Source organism: Salvelinus alpinus, chromosome 5 (assembly GCF_045679555.1).
Source record: "Salvelinus alpinus chromosome 5, SLU_Salpinus.1, whole genome shotgun sequence".
Lineage (NCBI taxonomy): Eukaryota > Metazoa > Chordata > Actinopteri > Salmoniformes > Salmonidae > Salvelinus > Salvelinus alpinus.
Window position 1 is genome coordinate 27,191,767 of NC_092090.1, and position 22,937 is coordinate 27,214,703.

At 44.1% G+C, this 22,937-nt stretch overlaps 1 long non-coding RNA gene across 2 annotated transcripts; it reads right to left on the bottom strand.

The window, feature by feature from the left end:
• Window positions 1-459: 459 nt before the first annotated feature.
• Window positions 460-12,149, bottom strand: LOC139575827 (uncharacterized). Of its 2 annotated transcripts, none has more exons than XR_011675017.1 (2): window positions 11,914-12,149; window positions 460-1,446 (listed from the first exon to the last, which is right to left on the bottom strand). It is a non-coding gene; the product is annotated as an uncharacterized lncRNA (long non-coding RNA). The 2 variants fall into 2 exon arrangements; XR_011675018.1 differs by having other exon boundaries at window positions 11,662-12,149.
• Window positions 12,150-22,937: the final 10,788 nt, after the last annotated feature.

The following is a 22,937-nucleotide window of genomic DNA, read 5'->3' on the forward strand; positions in this document are numbered from 1 at the left end:
GTGGAGCCCTTCAAATGGTTTCACAGATATATTCATTATGAAGACAATGTTCAAACCTGATTTCTCCCTTTCTGATATTCTGCCTATTACCAGACATGTAAAAGACAAGCCTGACCTCTCCCCTCTCTGGGCCCCAAGTGACTTTTCCCTAGAGAGAAAGGAAAATGCAACTGCCAACAGTATAGTCCAAAAGAAGACATTCTAATGACAAGTATAAAATAGATAAACACATCTTATTTATCTACGTTACCTAACTAATTCTGATTCAGCTACTACATTCCCCTCTCAAGGGACTCTGTCCCTTCTGGAGAATCAGAACAGTAACTTTACACCTTACTAACAGTAGTTACAGAGTATATGAATTTAACAAATGTATCAATATGTAAAAGAAAATAAAGAATCAAATCCCTTCAATGTCAAGTACCTTAGATTATATGTAAGCTTTCTCCCTTCTGAAACTAAGTTTACAACCTTTATTCTACAAGACAGACTTGCACAGGTTTAATCACACAGAATAATCCATTGTTGAGAAAAATAAAAATATAAAACAGAACATAGAAATGCTCCCTAAGTTACATGAGAACCAGTATCTAAACACAGGCCTCATCACAACATATAGGACAGTCTTCCCTCTAAGTCCTTATGCTCAGAATAGGTCAGGGAAATCATTCATATTCCAAATCATAATTAAAAACCCAATTAATTATTCAACCAAAATTTTGAATGACATTCCTCGGTGATTCAAATTGGTCTTGTCACTCAAAGTAAAAAACTCAATTTAACACACATCAATATTGGCAGAATTTACATTCATATTAACATTCAGTATAATTATCCCATAATTCTACTATTAACTTTTTAATCACGATTATAATACAGATCAGTATCTCAATGCATTTCTTAATCTAAATTACTATAATTTTATGTGGTGTAGACCTCTACAATCAACCTGATACCCCAAAGGTCTAAAACAATTTATTGGCACAGTTGACCAACCCCCTCCTTCAGGCACTGATTCTTCTGGCGTCCTTTTCGTTCTTCTTCAGATAACTTTACAGTTCAAAGTGGATGGCCCATGATAATGTCCCAATTTCAATGTCTCTACCTTTACCACTCATTATGTCTTGTCCATTCGTCAACCAATATACCAGCAACATAAGAAAAGTTTCGAACAGATCTCTCTCCATGCTCACTCCACGTGGACTCCTCTCACACTACTGAGAGAAACATGAGAGAAAAGCAGTTGATAGCTTCGATCGGATACTGTACACCGATTTCTGGCTTGGCTCCCTTCTCCCGGTAGAAGTGGTCCAGACAGGGCTATATTCAACGCCTTTGCCACTCTTCTTCAGCCAGTTAGAGGAGGTTTTGAGGTACACACACTGTTCGGTCCAATTATCTCTTCCATGCATTAAGATACCGTCTGATGTCACTTTTCATGATAACCTCAAAAGAACAGATCAGAACAACAGTTTAGTTCAGTTCATTAACAACAAGCTAAGGTGTGTTTTGGTATATTGCACAATCACAAGTGAAATATACCAAAACACAGCTTAGCTTGTTGTTAATCCACCTATCGTGTCAGATTTTGAAAATATGCTTTACAGAGAAAGAAATCCAAGCTTTTGTGAGTGTATCAATCAATGCTAGAACAGCTAGCACCAAATTAGCATGGTCACGAAAGTCAGAAAAGCAATAGAATTAATCGCTTACCTTTGATAATCTTCAGATGTTTGCACTCACGAGACTCCCAGTTACACAATAAATGTTATTTTTGTTCGATAAATATTACTTTTATAACAAAAAAAACGCCATTTGGGTTGCGCGTTATGTTCAGAAAACCAAAGCCTCGTTCCGTTCGACGAAAATTCCAAAAAGTATCCGTAATGGTCGTAGAAACATGTCAAATGTTTTTTATAATCAATCCTCAGGTTGTTTTTAAGGAAAAGTACCTTTAGCCAATCTGCTTTCAGTCTGAGAGCTTCCCATGTCTGGATTACCCTGCCATTAGACACACACAACTGTGATTAATGATGCACTGTCCCTGTAAAAATAAAAACTACTCAAACTGCAATCAACTTTAATGACCTGACATTGTTCCACGTAATGGAAACAGATCACAATGTTAGACTACATGAACTTTCTGCTCAAATTCACTGGTGTTAACTAAACAATCAAACCAATAATCAATAACCATCAGAATACATTATCACAATGTTTCCTTACTCACATCTAAATCACTTTCAGCTTAACATATCCTATTTTTCTTTCTTTCCAGTGGGCAAAACATAACCCCTCTCCAACAACGTTTTGTCTTACCTCTTATCGTAAGATTAAAACCAAACTTCACAACTTTCTCTTCTCTTTCCTCTTCCCACTTATGAAATGTCCAAGACTTTAAAAAAATACCACGCACCGCCAAATTTATAACATATGTCAGTCAATCCATAAGAATGAAAAACATTTTGGTGGGCACCACTCTATCGCCATTATCTCTCCGCTATTATTTAGAATTACTTTAATTTAGGTAACTGTCTCCTCTATGATACAGTAATTTAAATACGACTACATTCTCAATACATTATTCCAGCAGATCATTTAGGCAACAGACACCGTCTTGCATCGAAATTCGCTTCGCTATTATTTTGAATGAATTAGTCTATCAATTTAACCTAAACAATCTATTAAAAAGTTCAATTTATCCCTTCTTTCAATTTGAACCAAACAAGCTATTAAAACGTTCAGTTTATATCTTATACAAACACTAGCGACCGTATCTTTCCAGGCAAAACAAACAAATAGTTGAATTACAATCAAAAACTCTGATTTTAGTTAGTGCATTTGCCGGGAACCGGACTCAGGTCTCAAGCTTAGAAGGCAGCTATTTAACCACTGAATCACCAATGCTATTTGAATGACTAAGACGCTCCGCAAATAAACCCACTTTACAATTGTCTGTATTCGTAAAATCAAGACACTTCCCAGAAAAATAGCCCTAATGTAAAGGTCCAAGCGTTATTCTGGCTATGATTCTCACATGGCAAATGAATAGATTAGCAATCAAAGATTAAAATCGACATTTATAGACTAGGAAACAGATCTTGCGCCTTTTAATAAAAGTAGATTATGTTTACTCATTTCAATTACTTTACTACATCACATTACTCACGCAATGATAATTAGTGGAAACCTTAGGCTTTGTACGACAATATGAATTACGTCGAGATTCCCTTTAAATTTGCTCTAACTTTATGGAAAATGGTTTATTCAATAAATCCCACAACTCCTCTCATACTGGGAAGAAAATATAAAACATTTTCACACCTTAAGGGCAGTTTTATTTCAAATGTTGTACCCAGACGGAGATAATCCAATAAGCGTTTTATAGTTCCATCGTTAGGGTAAAAGTCGACACACTCTAATCAGCTTCTAGAGCTCAATTTCCCAGATTTTGTAGACTAGTTTAATAGTGCTTAAACCCTCATCTTTATCAAATTATCCATTAAAGATACCAACTCAAAACCTACGTACGTCTACGAATGGGTGGTTTAAATTGTATCTAATTATATTCTCAGCATTACTTTATCAATTCTCTAGTAATCGATTATACACACATACAATTTATCATATTTTCAAATATTCACAGAATCCATATAAAACGTAAGAAATGCTTAGGTACTCACACAGAACTTTAGGATCCCCCACACAGGATTGGTCAGATGTTCACACAGAACATCAGAACATAATTAAAAGGTTACCCACACAGAGTCAACCTACCCCGCTCACACAGAACGCTCCTACAAATATTACCTAGTGATCCCATGACAAAATACTCACACAGAGTAACCCAGGGCATACCTGGCTAGCACATTTAAAATAATTGGAATTCACCACCTCTGAGGGTCACTTAGACAGTCACACAGACACTTTCAGAATGAGGTCCTTCTACCAATAGGGCTTCACCAAGTACCGTGTTTCACACAGAACACACAGTCACCCTGGCCCCTCACCCCCACAGACCGTACCAATCCCCACTGTGATCAATTCAGTGTCGGGACGGCTCTAACTCGCCCGCAACCGACCAATAGCAGAGTATTCTTTGAGTCCGCAAACTTTCAGATTACTCTCCTCTGACTTGGCCCTGTTTACGCCTCCAAGGTGCCCTCTCTTTCAAAGGAATACAATCAGAGCCAACGTAACAGAGGGTTTTCTAAAAACTCGACTTCAAGTGTGTATGGTTCGCTCACCTCTTTCTTTAAAAAAAACTCAGTTCGAGATGTGGTATCCACTCGGCTATTACTAAATGATGAGAGAGCAAACCACACACAGGTCAGAGTTATATTTTAAAGTCCATCTTTAATTATATGAGCTTCACCATAGCCCTTTGACTCTCAGATCAATTCAGTGTCTATAAATGAATTCTCTGAGAGTGCTTACAAAACAATTCTTAGTATCTTTTATAGCCAAGATACACCCCTCTCAATTTACATGACGAACCACAGATCTCAGGAACAGTTCACAAAGAAAGACTTTTACTTGAGAGAGGAGTATTCCATAGCCAGATAGCATTAGCTATAAATTATCGTTCAGTTTGCATTCTAAGACGAGGTTCTAATCTCGTTCTTGGTACTTCTTAGTACCAAAACATTACCTCATCCAATGGCATATATCAATTGTCAATTCTAGATACCCCCATCTCAAATACACCCCCTCTTCTCCCCACTCCTGGAGAAGCTCACTAAGGGGAGTGAACCTCTAGGTCATATACTATGAAAGATAAGTTCAACATCAGAGGGGTGGTATAATGGTTCCAGACACTGCCATACTCCTCCCCACAATGGGAAAAGGAGGGAATGACTGGAGTACAGACATAGTGGAGCCCTTCACATGGTTTCACAGATATATTCATTATGAAGACAATGTTCAAACCTGACTTCTCCCTTTCTGATATTCTGCCTATTACCAGACATGTAAAAGACAAGCCTGACCACTCCCCTCTCTGCGCCCCAAGTGACTTTTCCCTAGAGAGAAAGGAAAATGCAACTGCCAACAGTATAGTCCAAAAGAAGACATTCTAATGACAAGTATAAAATAGATTAAACATCTTATTTATCTATGTTACCTAACTAACTCTGATTCAGCTATGACAATTTACTCCAGTATTAAGGCTAACATTAAGTTAATGAATTATGGGCTAATATGCAGGCGGGAGGCGGGGGTGACACCGTGTGCTAGCTAGCTAACTAGCAAGTTAACACACAGTGTTGCTAACTAGTAGACTAAGCTAACTAGCACACAGTGTCGCCCCAATCTCCCACCTGTTGTGCTAGCGGGAGGCAGGGGCAACCGGTAGACTGTGTCCTTTGCCTCCATCTGTCAGGCTCTGTTTTCCCGCAGTTCTGTTAATGGCAGTCAGGGCAGGCGGGAGCGAAGGACACTGTCTACCGGTGTCGCTCCCGCTAGCTAGCAAGGAGGACTCCTATAGGCGCTCCTTGGACTCCTAGCTCCTTTTTGGCCCATATTCAAAAGTTTCACACAAGCATGAATATGTCGCGCTTGAGGGGGTCGTTCATGCAGCAACCAATGGGATGGTCAAGGAGTGCGGGGGGGTAGTCCCAGGAAAAGTCAGACTACAAAAGTTTGTTGGAAACTTATTTCGCCATATTTTATATACTAATAGTCTATTGGAGGATAGAAGCACGCTTGCTCTTGCTTGCTGAATGTAAAATAGGCTACAGCATTAAGAACAGGTGGGGAGTTGGAAAGAAGGCCTATCTTAACAACGGACTACACCATATGAGTGGCCTGCTAATGTACCTTTCATGAACTTCTAAACTGTAGAGAATAGACCTAAACTGATCCAAATGGTTGCATAATCATGCCTAGGCTGTAGGTTATGCAGTTATTTTGGCATGAAATAAAGCAGAACATTTGAGCGGTTATTACTTAGAAAAAAAGGTGCTATCTAGAACCGAAAAGGGTTCTTCGGCTGTCCCCATAGGAGAACCCTTTGAAGAACCCTTTTTGAGCAGGTGAGAAGGTCCTATTCACCCATGCTTCGCTTACCAATGATATGCAGGCTTTAAAAGCATACAGTTAAAAGTTGGCAGACAGAATTGCAGAACAGACGAGTACTTTGACCTTATTTCCAATGAAGAATATAGTTCTCCTCTTGTAGCAGAGCTGGGGAACATTGACGACATCCATTCTTAGAAAAAAGGGTCTTCAGCTGTCATAGGATAACCCTTTTTGGTTCAGGTAGAACTATTTTGGGTTCCATGTAGAACCCTTTGGGGAAAGGCTTCTACATGGAACCCAATAGGGTTCTCCCTGGAACCAAAAAGCAGAGAACTATAAGAGGAGAACTATATTGGAAAAAATATCAAAGTACTCGTCTGTTCTGCAATTCTGTCTGCCAACTTTTAGCTGTATGCTTTTAAAGCCTGCAGATCATTGGTAAGCGAAGCATGGGTGAATAGGACCTACTCACCTGCTCAAAAAGGGTTCTTCAAAGGGTTCTCCTATGGGGACAGCCGAAGAACCCTTTTCGGTTCTAGATAGCACCTTTTTTTCTAAGTGAATAGTAGTATATTAGGGCACTTGTCCTAATAGGTAGTTGATGCACTTCTCCTGTGGTGTAATTGTGATGTTTTACTGCTGGACAGAACCACTTGTCTAACACTGCTGAATACTTATAGAATATAGCGATATCGCAGACCACTTCAGTAGAGCAATGGCGTGCTAAACATTTCAGTAGAACAATGGCGTGCTAAACATTTCAGTAGAACAATGGCGTGCTAAACATTTCAGTAGAACAATGGCGTGCTAAACATTTCAGTAGAACAATGGCGTGCTAAACATTTCAGTAGAACAATGGCGTGCTAAACATTTCAGTAGAACAATGGCGTGCTAAACATTTCAGTAGAACAATGGCGTGCTAAACAATTCCGTAGAACAATGGCATGGCAGACAGTTCAGTAGAACAATGGCCTGGCATCATTTTTCACATTTGTAGAAATTAAATATAGATGAGAACAGATTCCATGGGTTGTCATTTCAGTCCTTGGGCTACTGTGAATTCCATGAGGTGTTTTGTTCAAATAAAGCTTAAATTTGATTATGCAATTGCTCTGTAGACAGCTTATGGGTACTGTTTGTGCTATGGGTACTGTTTGTATTCTGTCTGTTTCATGTGTACACCTGTTGATCGAGTTATGGTTTAGTTTAGTTCCCCTGTGTCTCAGTTATAACATGTATCTGTGGACGAGAATATGTATTTCCAATTCTGATTAAGCGACTAATGTATAACCATATCTGTGATACCCTGATACTGTACTTTGAGCCATTTTGATTTAGAAAGCGGAGTACATTTCAGTGCAATTAAACTGATAAGAAAAAATGGGATAATATCAATAATTAACTGAAATCTGATGATTTGACTTATTTTTCATAAAAGATTGAACACCGAGCCAACATTAAAAGGGGTTGCACCCGAAGTTTCCAATTACAGATGAAAATAGATTAAGCCAATTAAATAGATGAAAACCTTTATAATCCGTCTGTTACAAAACGATACAGGGTCAGTTACAAAACAACGATTATTGGAATGAAATACTTCTTCTGTATGTTACATATCAAGAAATTAGCAGCAAACATTTTTCAAGGTGTCTTTGCTGTAAAGAAGGGGTTCTGGGAACGTTTGACATGCCTTGGGAGGATCAAGTCCAGCCCAGTGTAGAGAGAGAGTCCCCCTTGTTAAGGAAATGGAAGGTTCCGGGGTCTCTCACTAATGGTGTGGTGCGTCACTATTAGAACAGCACACTGTGACCCTGGGTGAATACCAATGGGACGCTGCCGGGTCCTTGAAGGAGGCAGAGCCATCGGCAGACAAACACACACACATAAACAAGCATGCGCAGGCACACACACGCGCACACACACACACACACACACACACACATAAACAAGCATGCGCAGGCACACACACACACACACACACACACACACACACACACACACACACACACACACACACACACACACACACACACACACACACACACACACACACACACACACACACACACACACACACACACACACACACACACACACACACACACACACACACACACACACACACACACACACACACACACACAGCCAATTAGAGGGGCCACTCTCTCCCAGTCATGCATTCATACAGTATCTGATTAGGAGAACAGTGCTACTGCATCAAGGCCCAGCCAAACACAAAACACACTCCTCTGAGACTCCTGTTTTTTCTCCTGATTTCCTTATTTAATATGTCAATTAAAAGGCTTTATTGTGATGCTAACCATGAGACCGTAAAGGAGTGTATTGTGAGGAAGAAGGGGGGCAGAGAAGAGATACATTTTATACTGTTTAATTCTGTGTCGGACAGATTGGTTACCTTTGTTATAGGCTTTGTTCAATTCCCTTCACAAATTCTCGAAGGTCCATAGGAGATTTTTCCCATTTAATTGAGTGATGGCACTAATACAAAAATCATCTGCTTGGTTTTGGCTCCTTGAAGACTTTAACAAATTGAAGAGGGCTACTGCAAATCAAGGAGTTGGAAAACCAAGGTGGCATAGTTTTTTACATTTTTGCCTGTCTGGAGTGGCGTGCCTGGGATTGTGTACTTATGAATTAATGAAACTTCCTTGAGTTGCCCAAGACTGTACCATTGTACCATGGGTGGCACAGCTGCCTCTGAGTCCACTCAACCACATCACCTGGCAGGCAGGTGGTATGTCTGAAACACAATAATGAACACCCCAACCACGGTACTGTACCGCTACACACTACGCACAGTACACACTGACACTCTTACTATTTGCATAAGACAAAGATTCATCTGAAATTCTAAGAAAATGGAGAGGACTGCAAACTTCCCAAATGTCTTTCTACTTTACTACTGATCATCAGACTATCCATAGGGAATTCTAAGAAAATGAGAGGAGAACTTCCAGACATTGTACTATTTCACTTCTTCTCTGACCTCATCTCCAAGGTAAATCAACCCTATAAGCCATTCAGCTGTAACCATAATTACTCATTTGTATGGAAGTGGGGGATAGCATGTTGTGGTGGGGGGGGGGGGGGCTCAATGACAACCTTGTAGTTCATAAAGAGCCATTAGCCTCATCTGACTTGGCTAATTAAGGAAGAAGATTGATAAGAAAGAGAAACAGCACATTATGTAGGGAGTGTGGTGGTAGTGACAGGGAAGGTGGACAACAGTAAGAAGCCTGACCGCAAGACTGTTATTACCCACATTAATGCCCTGCTACTGTACTGTAGACTGGCTTTGATCATTGTCCGAAGATAGTTCATTACTGCTAATGTATTGTGGTGCTACAGTTTTAACAACAAAAAGCAAATATACCAACAGGGTTGGGGAGTAACTGATCACATGTAATCTGTTACATGTAATCCAATTACATTATTATTATGTTTACTGTAATCGGTTGCATGTTGTAATCAGATTACAGATCCTTTTGAAAAACGTAATGATTGTTTCTTGGATTACTTTTCAATTCAGAAAGGATGTTTGCGAAAAAATACATGATGACATCTCTCTGTTTTCTCAATGACTATCAATTCAGCATTGAAAAAAGGCACAAATTTAAGTTTGTTCCTGAGAGTCTGACCACAAGTCAGAAACCACTATAATGGCACACCAAATGCCTTTGATGGATCCTTTTTGTATTCTTCTTATGCCTCTTAATTTAACTTCTTATGGCTGCAGTCCCATTAACGGGATCGATATGACAACAGCCAGTCGAAGTGCAGGGCGCCAAATTCAAAAAACAGAAATCTCATAATTAAAATTCCTCAGACATTCATGTGTCTTATATCATTTTAAAGGTAATCTTGTTGCTAATCCCACCAAAGTGTCCGATTTCAAATTGGCTTTTCAGCGAAAGCACTACAAACGATTATGTTAGGTCACCACAAAACCACAATAACCACAGCCCTTTTTTCCAGCTAAAGATAGCTTTCACAAAAACCAGAATAGAGATAAAATTAATCACTAACCTTCGATTATTTTCATCAGATGACACTCATAGGACTTCATGTTACACAATACATGCATGTTTTGTTTGATTAAGTTCATATTTATATCAAATAATCTGAGTTTACATTGAGGCGTTAGATTCACTAGTTGCAAAAACATCAAGTGACTTTGCATAGCCACATCGTCTCAACAGAAATACTCAACATAAATATAAATGATAATACAAGTAATACACATAGAATTATAGATATACCTCTCCTTAATGCAACCGCTGTGTCAGATTTCAAAAAAACTTTACGGAAATATAAACCATGCAATAATCTGAGACGGAGCTCAGATGATTAGCCAAATTAGCCACCATGTTGGACTCAACAGAAACCAGAAAATACATGATAAATGTTTCCTTACCTTTGATGAATTCATCAGAATGCAGTCCTAGGAATCCCAGGTCCACAATAAATGCTTGATTTGTTCGTTCATGTCCGTTATTTATGTCAAATTAGCTACTTTCGAATTGTTTACCAAATACCCTAACCAAAGTCTCAAAGCGCGACCACTATAACGTGACGAAATGTCCAAACGTTCCGTTACAGTCAATAGAAACATGTCAAACGATGTACTGAATCAATCTTTAGAATGTTGTTAACATACATCTTGAATAACGTTCCAACCGGAGAATTAAATCGACTTCAATTGAGAGAAGGAACGGAGCTGCCTCTCACGTGAACGCGCGTGTTGAATGCATGGTCACCTCATGGAAGTGATTACTCATTCCTGTCTCCTTCAAATCCCCTTCAAATTAGAGTCATCAGACTAAGTTCTATTGAATGTTGACATCTAGTGGAAACCGTAGGAAGTGAAAACCCATCCATATCTCTCTTTATATTCAATAAGAGCTTGGTTGAAAATATTGCACGTTTTAGAAACTTTAGAGTGTTTTCTATCCAATACTAACAATAATATGCATATATTAGCAACTGAGACTGAGGAGCTGGCCGTTTACAATGGGCACCTTTCATCCAAGCTACTCAATACTGCCCCTTCAGCCATAAGAAGTTTTTTAAGGGGAAAGTAATCCAAAAGTAATCAGATTACGTTACTGAGTTTGGGTAATCAAACATTACATTACTGATTACACTTTTGGACAGGTAACTAGTAACTGTAACGAATTACATTTAGAAAGTAACCTACCCAACCCTGAATACCAACATACAATAAATAGCCAGTATGATTGATTAAAAAAAACTCAGTTCACTATAGTACTTGATAATAAGCTGTTCATGGGCTCAATGTGTCACATGCTCAATTTTTGCATAGTGCTCATCTCAGTAAGTGCACTGTTGAAGATTGTTAACACCAAGGATGTGCCATAGAGAGAAGATGATTGTCACCAACACCACTGTGCACATAGTGCATAATATAACACATGACAGAGAGAGACACAGCTGCATGTGAGCACTCACATTTTTCAACATGTTTCTTACAAAAAGATAGATTTGGAGTTAGATAAACTTTGATTTTATGGCAGGGACATATACAGGATGCTACCCTCCACAGCATGATCTTCACTCCAGATCAAAACTCCAAACCTACAACCTAATTCTGGACAAATTTACCTGGAAGGATTAATACTACCAAGGACACCATCCAACCTGGAACTGAGACAGACCAGACACAACTTCAATTAGCACTGAGGTGTGAAGTGAGAGGTGTTGAAGCCTTTGAGCACAACAAATGTCAGGCTACCGCACCCAAATCCAGAGGTCTTGAAACCCCCTTCTGCTGTTCAGAGACCATCCATTGGTCATTTTCTGCAAGAAATCTGCCTCCAGAAATAAAAGCTTCTCCCAAGTGGGTATGACACCTACTCTCGTTGCCTGCTGCACTGCTGCTTGGATTCCACCTGGTGATCTGTTCACCGTCTGCCCTGGTTGTCTCCCCCAACACACTCCCCTCTCTCTCCCGAGCTTTCACTCCCCTCCAGCACACAGACACTGTTGGGGCGAGTGACTCTGAACTTACAATGGCTAGCCCCAAGTCGTTATATTTTTTTTCTTGTGCACTTTGCTATTTTGCTATTTTCCTCATGACTCCTGCATGCTTTGTTGACTATGAACTTTCTTGTTTACCCAACCGTGGGACAGACTATGTTTGTTCCCATACTCGGGACTCTGACTCTCTACTGGTTACACAGACTTTGGCCTCCGCCAGCCTTGCATTCATGTTACCTGATGAAATTGCTGTATAATATGGTCTTGTTGCCATCTAATGCACAATCAAATGTCATAAATCAACACTGCAGAGCTCTCCCTGTCCACTGCCGTACCTTGATTGTATTACTGTTGATGATATTTGGAAATGTGCATGTACACCCTGGCCCATTTACTGTTGCTAGCCCCAATTCTGACTTGTGCTCTGATATCTGTTTCACTGATTTCTGCTCTCATAAAAGCTTGGTTTTTCTGCACGTTAACACTAGAAGCTTGTTACCTAACATTGATGTAACGGCTGTCGCTCTCCTCATCCTCGGATGAGGTGAGGAGAGAAGGATCCTCAGACCAAAACGCAGGCTTTGGGAAATAAGCCATCTTTATTTAACAACGATGATGGCAACACGAAACGAAACAAAACACTTTCAAACTACAAAACAAGAAAACGACGTTGAACGAAACCTGAACATAAACCTACATAACTAAACATAAACTTACGTACAGGAAACGGACGACATCGAAACGAAACGAAACAAACAAACGCTACAGTCCCATGTGGTACGAACATACATACAGACATAGGAGACAATCACCCACAAACAAACAGTGAGAATGCCCTACCTAAATATGACTCTTGATTAGAGGAAAACGCAAACCACCTGCCTCTAATCAAGAGCCATACCAGGCAAACCAAAACCAACATAGAAACGAATAACATAGACTGCCCACCCAAAACACATGCCCTGACCATAAACACATAAAAACAACATAAAACAGGTCAGGACTGTTACAGTACCCCCCCCTCAAGATGCGCACGCCGGGCGCACAAGCACAAAGTCCAGGGGAGGGTCCGGGTGGGCAGTTGACCACGGTGGTGGTTCCGGCTCAGGACGCTGTCCCCATACCACCATAGTCACTCCCCTCCTCTGTCTACCCCTTCTACTGACCACCCTAACACTACCTTCCCCTAAATAAACAGCTAGCACCGGGACAAGGGGCAGCACCGGGACAAGGGGTAGCACCGGGACAAGGGGCAGCACCAGAACAAGGAGCAGCACCAGAACAAGGGGCAGCACCGGAATAAGGGGCAGCACCGGGACAAGGGGCAGCACCGGGACAAGGGGCAGCACCGGGACAAGGGGCAGCACCGGGACAAGGGGCAGCACCGGGACAAGGGGCAGCACCGGGACAAGGGGCAGCACCGGGACAAGGGGCAGCACCGGGACAAGGGGCAGATCCCGGCTGAAGGACTCTGGCAGGTCCTGTTTGGACGGCTCTGGCAGGTCCATGCAGGCTGACGGCTCTCGACGCTCATGGCAGGCTGACGGCTCTCGACGCTCATGGCAGGCTGACGGCTCTCGACGCTCATGGCAGGCTGACGGCTCTCGACGCTCATGGCAGGCTGACGGCTCTCGACGCTCATGGCAGGCTGACGGCTCTCGACGCTCATGGCAGGCTGACGGCTCTGGCTGCTCATGGCTCTCTGACGGCTCTGGCTGCTCATGGCTCTCTGACGGCTCTGGCTGCTCATGGCTCTCTGACGGCTCTGGCTGCTCATGGCTCTCTGACGGCTCTGGCAGATCCTGTCTGATTGGCGGCTCTGGCAGATCCTGTCTGGTTGGCGGCTCTGGCAGATCCTGTCTGGTTGGCGGCTCTGGCAGATCCTGTCTGGTTGGCGGCTCTGGCAGATCCTGTCTGGTTGGCGGCTCTGGCAGATCCTGTCTAGTTGGCGGCTCTGGCAGATCCTGTCTGGCGGGCGGCTCTAGCGGCTCCTGTCTGGCTGACGGCTCTAGCGGCTCCTGTCTGGCTGACGGCTCTAGCGGCTCCTGTCTGGCGGATGGCTCTGTAGGCTCATGGCAGACGGGCGGCTTTGCAGGCTCATGGCAGACGGGCGGCTTTGCAGGCTCCTGGCAGACGGATGGCTCAGATGGCGCTGGGGAGACGGATGGCTCAGATGGCGCTGGGGAGACGGATGGCTCAGATGGCGCTGGGGAGACGGATGGCTCAGATGGCGCTGGGGAGACGGATGGCTCAGATGGCGCTGGGGAGACGGATGGCTCTGGCCGGATACGGCGCACTGTAGACCTGGTGCGTGGTGCCGGAACTGGAGGCACCGTGCTAATGATAAGCACCTTCCTACTAGTGCGGGGAGCAGGAACAGGGCACACTGTATTCTCAAAGCCTACTCTACCCCTGATGCGTGGTACCGGCACTGGTGACGCCGGGCTGAGGACAAGCACATCAGGATTAGTAGGGGGAGAATATACAGTGTGTACAGGGCTCTGGAGACGCACTGGTAGCTTAGTGCGTGGGGCCGGAACTGGAGGCACCGGGCTAGATACACGCACTACAGGGAGAGTGCGTGGAGGAGGAACAGGGCTCAGGATACGCACTGGTAGCCTAGTGCGTAGTGTAGACACTGTAGGTACTAGGCTGGGGCGGGGAGGTGGTGCCGGAAATACCGGACCGTGGAGGCGTACTGGCACTCTTGAGCATTGAGCTTGCCCAACCTTACCTGGTTGAATACTCCCGGTTGCCCGACCAGTGCGGGGAGGTGGAATAACCCGCACCGGGCTATGAAGGCGAACCGGGGAAATCATGCGTAAGGCAGGTGCCATGTATGCCGGCCCGAGGAGACGCACTGGAGACCAGACGCGTTGAGCCGGCCTCATGACACCTGGCTCAATACTCAATCTAGCCCTACCAGTGCGGGGAGGTGGAATAACCCGCACTGGGCTATGCACTCGTACAGGAGACACCGTGCGCTCTACTGCGTAACACGGCGCCTGCCCGTACTCCCGCTCTCCACGGTAAGCCTGGGAAGTGGGCGCAGGTCTCCTACCTGCCCTTGGCCCACTATCTCCTAGCCCCCCCCCAAGAAATTTTTGGGAATTACTTACGGGCTTTTTTGGCTTCCGTGCCAGACGCGTTCCCTCATAGCTCCGGTTCCTCTCTCCGGTAGCCTCTGCTCTCCTCAGTGCCTCCACCTGTTCCCATGGCTTTTCGGGCTTCCAGCCACGTCTCCTTGCTGCCTCCTCAAACCACCGCTCCTGGGCTTTAGCTGCCTCCCTCTCTTCCTGGGAACGGCGATTTTCTCCTGCCTTAGCCCAGGGACCTTCTCCATTCATTATCTGCTCCCATGTCCAGAAATCCTTGTTTTTCTCCTGTCCCTTACTCCGTTTATTTTTCCCTTGCCGCTTGGTCTTAGCGTGGTGGGTGATTCTGTAACGGCTGTCGCTCTCCTCATCCTCGGATGAGGTGAGGAGAGAAGGATCCTCAGACCAAAACGCAGGCTTTGGGAAATAAGCCATCTTTATTTAACAACGATGATGGCAACACGAAACGAAACAAAACACTTTCAAACTACAAAACAAGAAAACGACGTTGAACGAAACCTGAACATAAACCTACATAACTAAACATAAACTTACGTACAGGAAACGGACGACATCGAAACGAAACGAAACAAACAAACGCTACAGTCCCATGTGGTACGAACATACATACAGACATAGGAGACAATCACCCACAAACAAACAGTGAGAATGCCCTACCTAAATATGACTCTTGATTAGAGGAAAACGCAAACCACCTGCCTCTAATCAAGAGCCATACCAGGCAAACCAAAACCAACATAGAAACGAATAACATAGACTGCCCACCCAAAACACATGCCCTGACCATAAACACATAAAAACAACATAAAACAGGTCAGGACTGTTACAATTGATCAGTTGAAAGTGTGGGTTCACAGCTCCAATCCAGATGTGTTGGTCATTACTGAGACGTAGTTAAGAAAGAGTGTTTTGAATACTGATGTTAACCTTTCTGGTTATAACCTTTTTCGGCAAGACAGTTCTTCCAAAGTTGGGGGAGGGGAAATCTTGACCATGGATCACCTTCAGTGCTCGGTTGTCTCCACCAAGTCTGTCCCCAAACAATTTAATTTGCTGGTTTTAAGCATTAAACTTTCAAATAGCTCTCCATTGACTGTTGCTGGGTGTTATCATCCTCCACCATCACCAGCCTGTACCCTACCTGCCCTAAGATCTCTCCTGGCCTCTTACACTAAGTCTGAATTTCTCCTGCTAGGTGATCTAAACTGGGACATACTTAAACCACCTTCTCAGATTATTACCAATGCCACATGGTATGACTCCAAACACCCAGAAAAGGCTACTCTCCTCACAAATAATCCTGATAGGTATCAGTCTGATGTTTTCTGTAATAACCTTAGTGATCACTGTTTTGCAGCCTGTGTTCATAATGGCTGGTCAGTGAAACGACCTGTCCTGATTTGTCATAGACGCTTGCTAAAAAACTTTAATGAGCAAGCCTTCCTTCATGACCTGGCCTCTGTAAATTGATACCCTCTGTCAAAGACGCTTGGACCTTCTTTTTTGATATTTTCAGTGATATTGTTAACAAACACGCCCCCATAAAGAAAATGAGAATTAAAAACAGGTTCAGCCCCTGGTTCGACCGTGATCTTGCAGAGTTACTCCACCTCAAGAATTGCGTTTGGCGAAAGGCTCAGCATATGCACAATCAGGCTGACTGACTCTCGTTCAGGCAAATGAGAAATAAGTGCACTCAGGCTATCCGGAAGGCCAAAGTTAGTTACTGTAAGGAGCAGTTCTCTCTCTGTGGGTCTAACTCCAAAAAGTTCTGGAAGACCTGGAGAATAAACACTCCTCCTCACAGCTGCCCATGTCCCTTAAAGTTGATGATGTGGTTGTTACTGACAAGAAGCACATGGCTGAGCTTTTTAATCACCACTTCATTAAGTCAGGCTTCCTATTTGACTCAGCCATGCCTCCTTGTCCGTCCAACATTTCCTCATCTCCCACCCCTTCTAATGTGACTAGCCCCGACGCTCCTCCCTCTTTTTCCCCTGACCCGCTACAAACATTCTCCCTGCAGGTGGTCACTAAGTCTGAGGTGCTAAAGGAGCTCCTTAAACTTGACCCCAAAGAACCATCTGGGTGAGATGGTGTAGACCCTTTCTTCTTTAAGGTTGCTGCCCCTATAATTGCCAAGCCTATCTCTAACCTTTTTAACCTGTCTCTCCTCTCTGGGGAGGTTCCCATTGCTTGGAAGGCAGCCACGGTTCGTCCTTTATTTAAAGGGGGAGGTCAAGCTGATCCTAACTGTTATAGGCCTGTTTCTATTTTGCCCTGTTTATCAAAAGTGTTGGAAAAACTTGTCAATCATCAACTGACTGGCTTTCTTTATGTCTATAGTATTCTCTCTGGTTTCCGCTCAGGTTGTGGATGTGTCACTGCAACCTTAAAGGTTCTCAGTGATGTCACCATTGCCCTTGATTCTAAGCAATGTTGTAGTGCTATTTGTATTGACTTGGCCAAAGCTTTTGATACAGTACTGTTACGTCCGTTGTTAGAAGGAGACCAAGGTGCAGCGCTGATCCCTACGCTTCCGTGGAACCGGACCGTGGATCGTCGCTGGAGGAACCAGACCGTGGATCATCGCCGGAGGCTCTGGACTGCCGACCGCCGCTGGAGGCTCTGGACTGCAGACCGCGCTGGAGGCTCTGGACTGCAGACCATCGCTGGAGACTCTGGACTGCAGACCGTCGCTGGAGAGTCTGGACTGCAGACCGTCGCTGGAGACTCTGGACTGCAGACTTTCGCTGGAGACTCTGGACTGCAGACCGTCACTGGAGACTCTGGAATGCAGACCATCTCAGGAGGTTCCATACTGTGGACCGTCTCAGGAGGTTCCGGACTGTGGACCGTCTCAGGAGGTTCAGGACTGTGGACCGTCTCAGGAGGTTCCGGACTGTGGACCGTCTCAGGAGGTTCCGGACTGTGGACCGTCATTGGAGGTTCCGGACTGTGGACCGTCGGTGGAGGTTCCGGATTGTGAAACGTCGCCGGAAGCTCTGGACTGGAAACTGTCGCCGGAAGCTCTGGACTGGGAACTGTCGCCGGAAGCTCTGGACTGGGAACTGTCGCCGGAAGCTCTGGACTGGGAACTGTCGCCGGAAGCTCTGGACTGTGGAGGCGCACTGGAGGCATGATGCGTGGGACCGGTACAGGTGGTACCGTGCTGATGACACGCACCTCAGGGCGAGTGCGGGGAGGAGGCAAAGGACGTACTGGACTGTGGAGGCGCACTGGAGACACAGTACGTATGGCCGGCGCAGTATATACTGGGCCGTGGAGGCGCACTGGAGGTCTGGAGCGTAGAGCTGGCACAACGCGTCCTGGCTGGATGCTCACTTTAGCCCGGCAAGTGCGGGGTGCTGGCACAGGACGCACTGGGCTGTGAAGGCACACTGGAGACACAGTGCGTAGAGCCGGCGCAGGATATACCGGACCGTGGGGACGCACTGGAGGTCTGGAGCGTAGAGCTGGCACAACACGTCCTGCCTGGATGCTCACTTTAGTCCGGCAATTGCGGGGCACTGGGCTGTGAAGGCGCACTGGCGACACAGTGCGTAGAGCCGGCGCAGGATATCCTGGACCGAGGAGGCATACTGGAGACCAGGAGCGCTGAGCCGGCACAACCCGTCCTGGCTGGGTGCTCACTTTCGCACGGCAAGTGCGAGGAGCTGGCACAGAACGTACCGGGCTATGGATGCGCACTGGAGACACATTGCGTATCTACGCAAAACATGGTGCGTGACTGGTCCCACGCTCCTCACGGCGACTGTCTTGCTCCAGACACCAAACCATCCATTCTACCCCATCACTCCCCTCAACCATCTCACAATACTCCTCGCTCAGTCTATCCCAATACTCCTCTTCGCTCTCAAACTCGCCCCTCGGCTTCGCCGACCAACCCGTGTGCCTCCCCCAAAACATTTTTGGGGCTGCCTCTCGGGCTTCCGTCGTGGTAGTGAACTTCGGAGTTGCCGTTGGTCCTCCTTCGCTGCCTCCGCCTGCTTCCATGGCAGGGTCTTGTCCCCTGCCATAACCTCCTCCCATGTCCATGATGTCATCCACTCACTTTTCTCCCGGGCCCAGGATCCCTCCTCCTCCTGGCCACGCTGCTTGGTCCTTTGGTGGTGGGATCTTCTGTTACGTCCATTGTTAGAAGGAGACCAAGATGCAGCGTGGTAGGCGTACATTATACTTTTATTTTAAATGACACCAAAAAACAACAAAATACAAAACGAACATAAAGCTATATGCAATGCAGAAAGCAACTACACACAAGCAAGATCCCACAACTGAAGGTGGGAAAAAGGGCTGCCTAAGTATGATCCCCAATCAGAGACAACGATAGACAGCTGCCTCTGATTGGGAACCATACCCGGCCAACAAAGAAATAGACAAACTAGAATGCCCACCAATATCACACCCTGACCTAAATTTCATGCGCTTTACAATCTTCTCAGCTTATGATTTATACATGTGTCACAATAGCAGGCAACATTCTTTCACGTTGCTATTGTAATAATAACCCAACACTGATAGAGCCTGCATGCATCTAAAGGATGCACACCCCTACTGTCTGTCATACAATAGTCTTTGTGGCAAGACTTGACCTGACCACTTGTATCAGAGGTGTTCTTGGTGCATTACGGTAATCTGATGAAATGTGTTTAATATTGTTTGTACACTTCTCAAAGGCACTGGCTTTATTGCAGCTGAACTCAACAGAAGGCATGGCGTTAGAGCTGCTGGCAGGAACATTAAGTGAACCAGTCGTAGCAATATGGATTATAAATGAGGTTATTTTGCACTGCAGAGCTCTGCAAACCGATGCAAAGACTTCTCTCTTTGTAATAAATCATTCCCGTTCAGACAGCCTTGTACATTTAGGGTATTGTTTAATACTATCTGCACAGGAGAGAAAACATTGCAGAAAAGGTGTTATGGTAGGGAATGGATGATGTGATTATGAAAGATGGAATATACACTGATTATACAAAACCTGCTCTTTCCATGACACAGACAGAACAGATGAATTCACATGAACGCTATGATCCCTTATTGATGTCACTTGTTACAGGGCAACTAACGGCCCGCAGCCTCCCTTTGTAGGCCCACGGAACTCAGTTGGGGTCTCAACTTACAAGGTGCAATTTAGAAATTTGGTTGTGCATCAACATTCACTCAATTAGCCCATGTCAGCATTTTTTGGGGGGGAGCGGTAAGTTAGTCTAGCAGCCAGCTATCTAAACTTGTGGTAAGCATGGCCAAATTACTGACCGGGATGTGCCCATTGATCATCAGTTATCATATTAAGAACTGCAAACATTGGGGGGGGGGGGGGGTTGCCAGGCACACCGGTTTGTGTCTAGAACTGCATCGCTGCTGAGTTTTTCACACTCAACAGTTTCTCCTGTGTGTATCAAGAATGGTCCACCACCCAAAGGACATCCAGACAACTTCACACAACTGTAGGAAGGAAGCATTGGAGTCATGAAGCATCCCTGTGGAACACTTTCGACACCTTGTAGTGTCCGTGCCCCGACGAATTGAGGATTTTCTGGGGTGCAACTCGATATTATGTTGTGTTTGTATACTCAGTGCATTTGATTTATTGATAATAATAAACTTGCAGGAAAATGTTGCATCGTGTCACGGGAGTCATAATAAAAACGGAATCTGGAGAGAAATCCCTAGCAAGCCATAAATGTAGCAGAGTAAGATTTTCTGGAATAGCATTTTCGTCCCTCTCCACCCCTTTCAATAAAACAACATGAAAAATGCTATTTATTTGTCAGTGCTGCTTGTCAGAGAATCATTTTGTCAGAGAATCTGAGATGCCGAGGCCAAAAGATGAAGTGACATTTTTCTCTCAACAAACCTTCTCATCCTATGCAGTTGTGTATTATTGGTAGAAATAAGCCTAAAGGTTAGAATAAAAAATAGAATAGAAAATAGAATAGAAAATATATTTCACCTTTATTTAACCAAGTCAGCTAGTTGAGAACAAGTTCTCATTTACAACTGTGACCTGGCCAGGATAAAGCAAAGCAGTGCGACACAAACAACAACACTGAGTTACACATGGAATAAACAAGCGTACAGTCAATAACACAATAGAAAAAAAAGAAAGTCTATATACAGTGTGTGCAAATGGCGTGAGGAGGTAAGGCAGTAAATAGGCCATAGTAGCGAAGTAATTACAATTTAGCAAATTAACACTGGACTGATAGATGAGCAGATGGTGATGTGCAAGTAAAAATACTGGTGTGCAAAAGAGCAGAAAACTAAATAAAAATCATATGGGGATGAGATAGGTAGATTGGGTGGGCTATTTACAGATGGGCTATGTACAGCTGCAGCGATCGGTTAGCTGCTCGGAGAGCTGATGTTTAAAGTTAGTGAGGGAAATATAAGTCTCCAGCTTCAGCAATTTTTGCAATTCGTTCCAGTCATTGGCAGCAGGGAACTGAAAGAAAAGGCGGCCAAAGGAGGTGTTGGCTTTGGGGATGACCAGTGAGATATACCTGCTGGAGCGTGTGCTACAGGTGGGTGTTGTTATCGTTATCAGTGAGCTGAGATAAGACGGAGCTTTACCTAGCAAAGACTTATAGATGACCTGGAGCCAGTGGGTCTGGCGACAAATATGTAGCGAGGGCCAGCCGACTAGAGCAAACGTGTCGCAGTGGTGGGTGGTATAAGGGGCTTTGGTGACAAAACGGATGGCACTGTGATAGATTGCATCCAGTTTGCTGAGTAGAGTATTGGAAGCTATTTTGTAAATGACATCGCCCAAGTCGAGGATCGGTAGGATAGTCAGTTTTACGAGGGTATGTTTGGCGGCGTGAGTGAAGGAGGCTTTGTTGCGAAATAGGAAGCCGATTCTAGATTTCATTTTGGATTGGAGATGCTTAATGTGAGTCTGGAAGGAGAGTTTACAGTCTAACCAGACACCTAGGTATTTGTAGTTGTCCACATATTCTAAGTGCATGTAGGTCTAGAATATACGGAAGCAGTAAATATCCTTGATCATGACGCTAGTCATAGTCAGTGGAGTCTGCATTGTGGCTCACTCATATCTGTCTCTGTATTGCTGTTGGAGTACATCACACTGCATGTAGTTGTCCACACATTCCTTTATTTATACAGGTGAGTCAATTAAGACACATTTCTTCTTCTTCTTATGACCTGTCATTGATCATGCTATGATTGTTGATGTACATTGATATAGGTTTTTGTTGTAATACCCACTCATGTTCCTAGGCTCTGGAGCAGACCACAGAAGTGGTGAAAAGTGCTTAACTGTAGCTAGACAGGAACATTATCCAATATTATTTTTTTTTTTTTTCACCTTTATTTAACCAGGTAGGCTAGTTGAGAACAAGTTCTCATTTGCAACTGCGACCTGGCCAAGATAAAGCATAGCAGTGTGAACAGACAACACAGAGTTACACATGGAGTAAACAATAAACAAGTCAATAACATGGTAGAAAAAAAAGAGAATCTATATACAATGTGTGCAAAAGGCATGAGGTAGGCAATAAATCGAATAATTACAATTTAGCAGATTAACACTGGAGTGATAAATCATCAGATGATCATGTGCAAGAAGAGATACTGGTGTGCAAAAGAGCAGAAAAGTAAATAAATAAAAGCAGTATGGGGGGTGAGGTAGGTAAATTGGGTGGGTAGTTTACAGATGGACTATGTACAGCTGCAGCGATCGGTTAGCTGCTCGGATAGCAGATTTTTAAAGTTGTTGAGGGAGATAAAAGTCTCCAA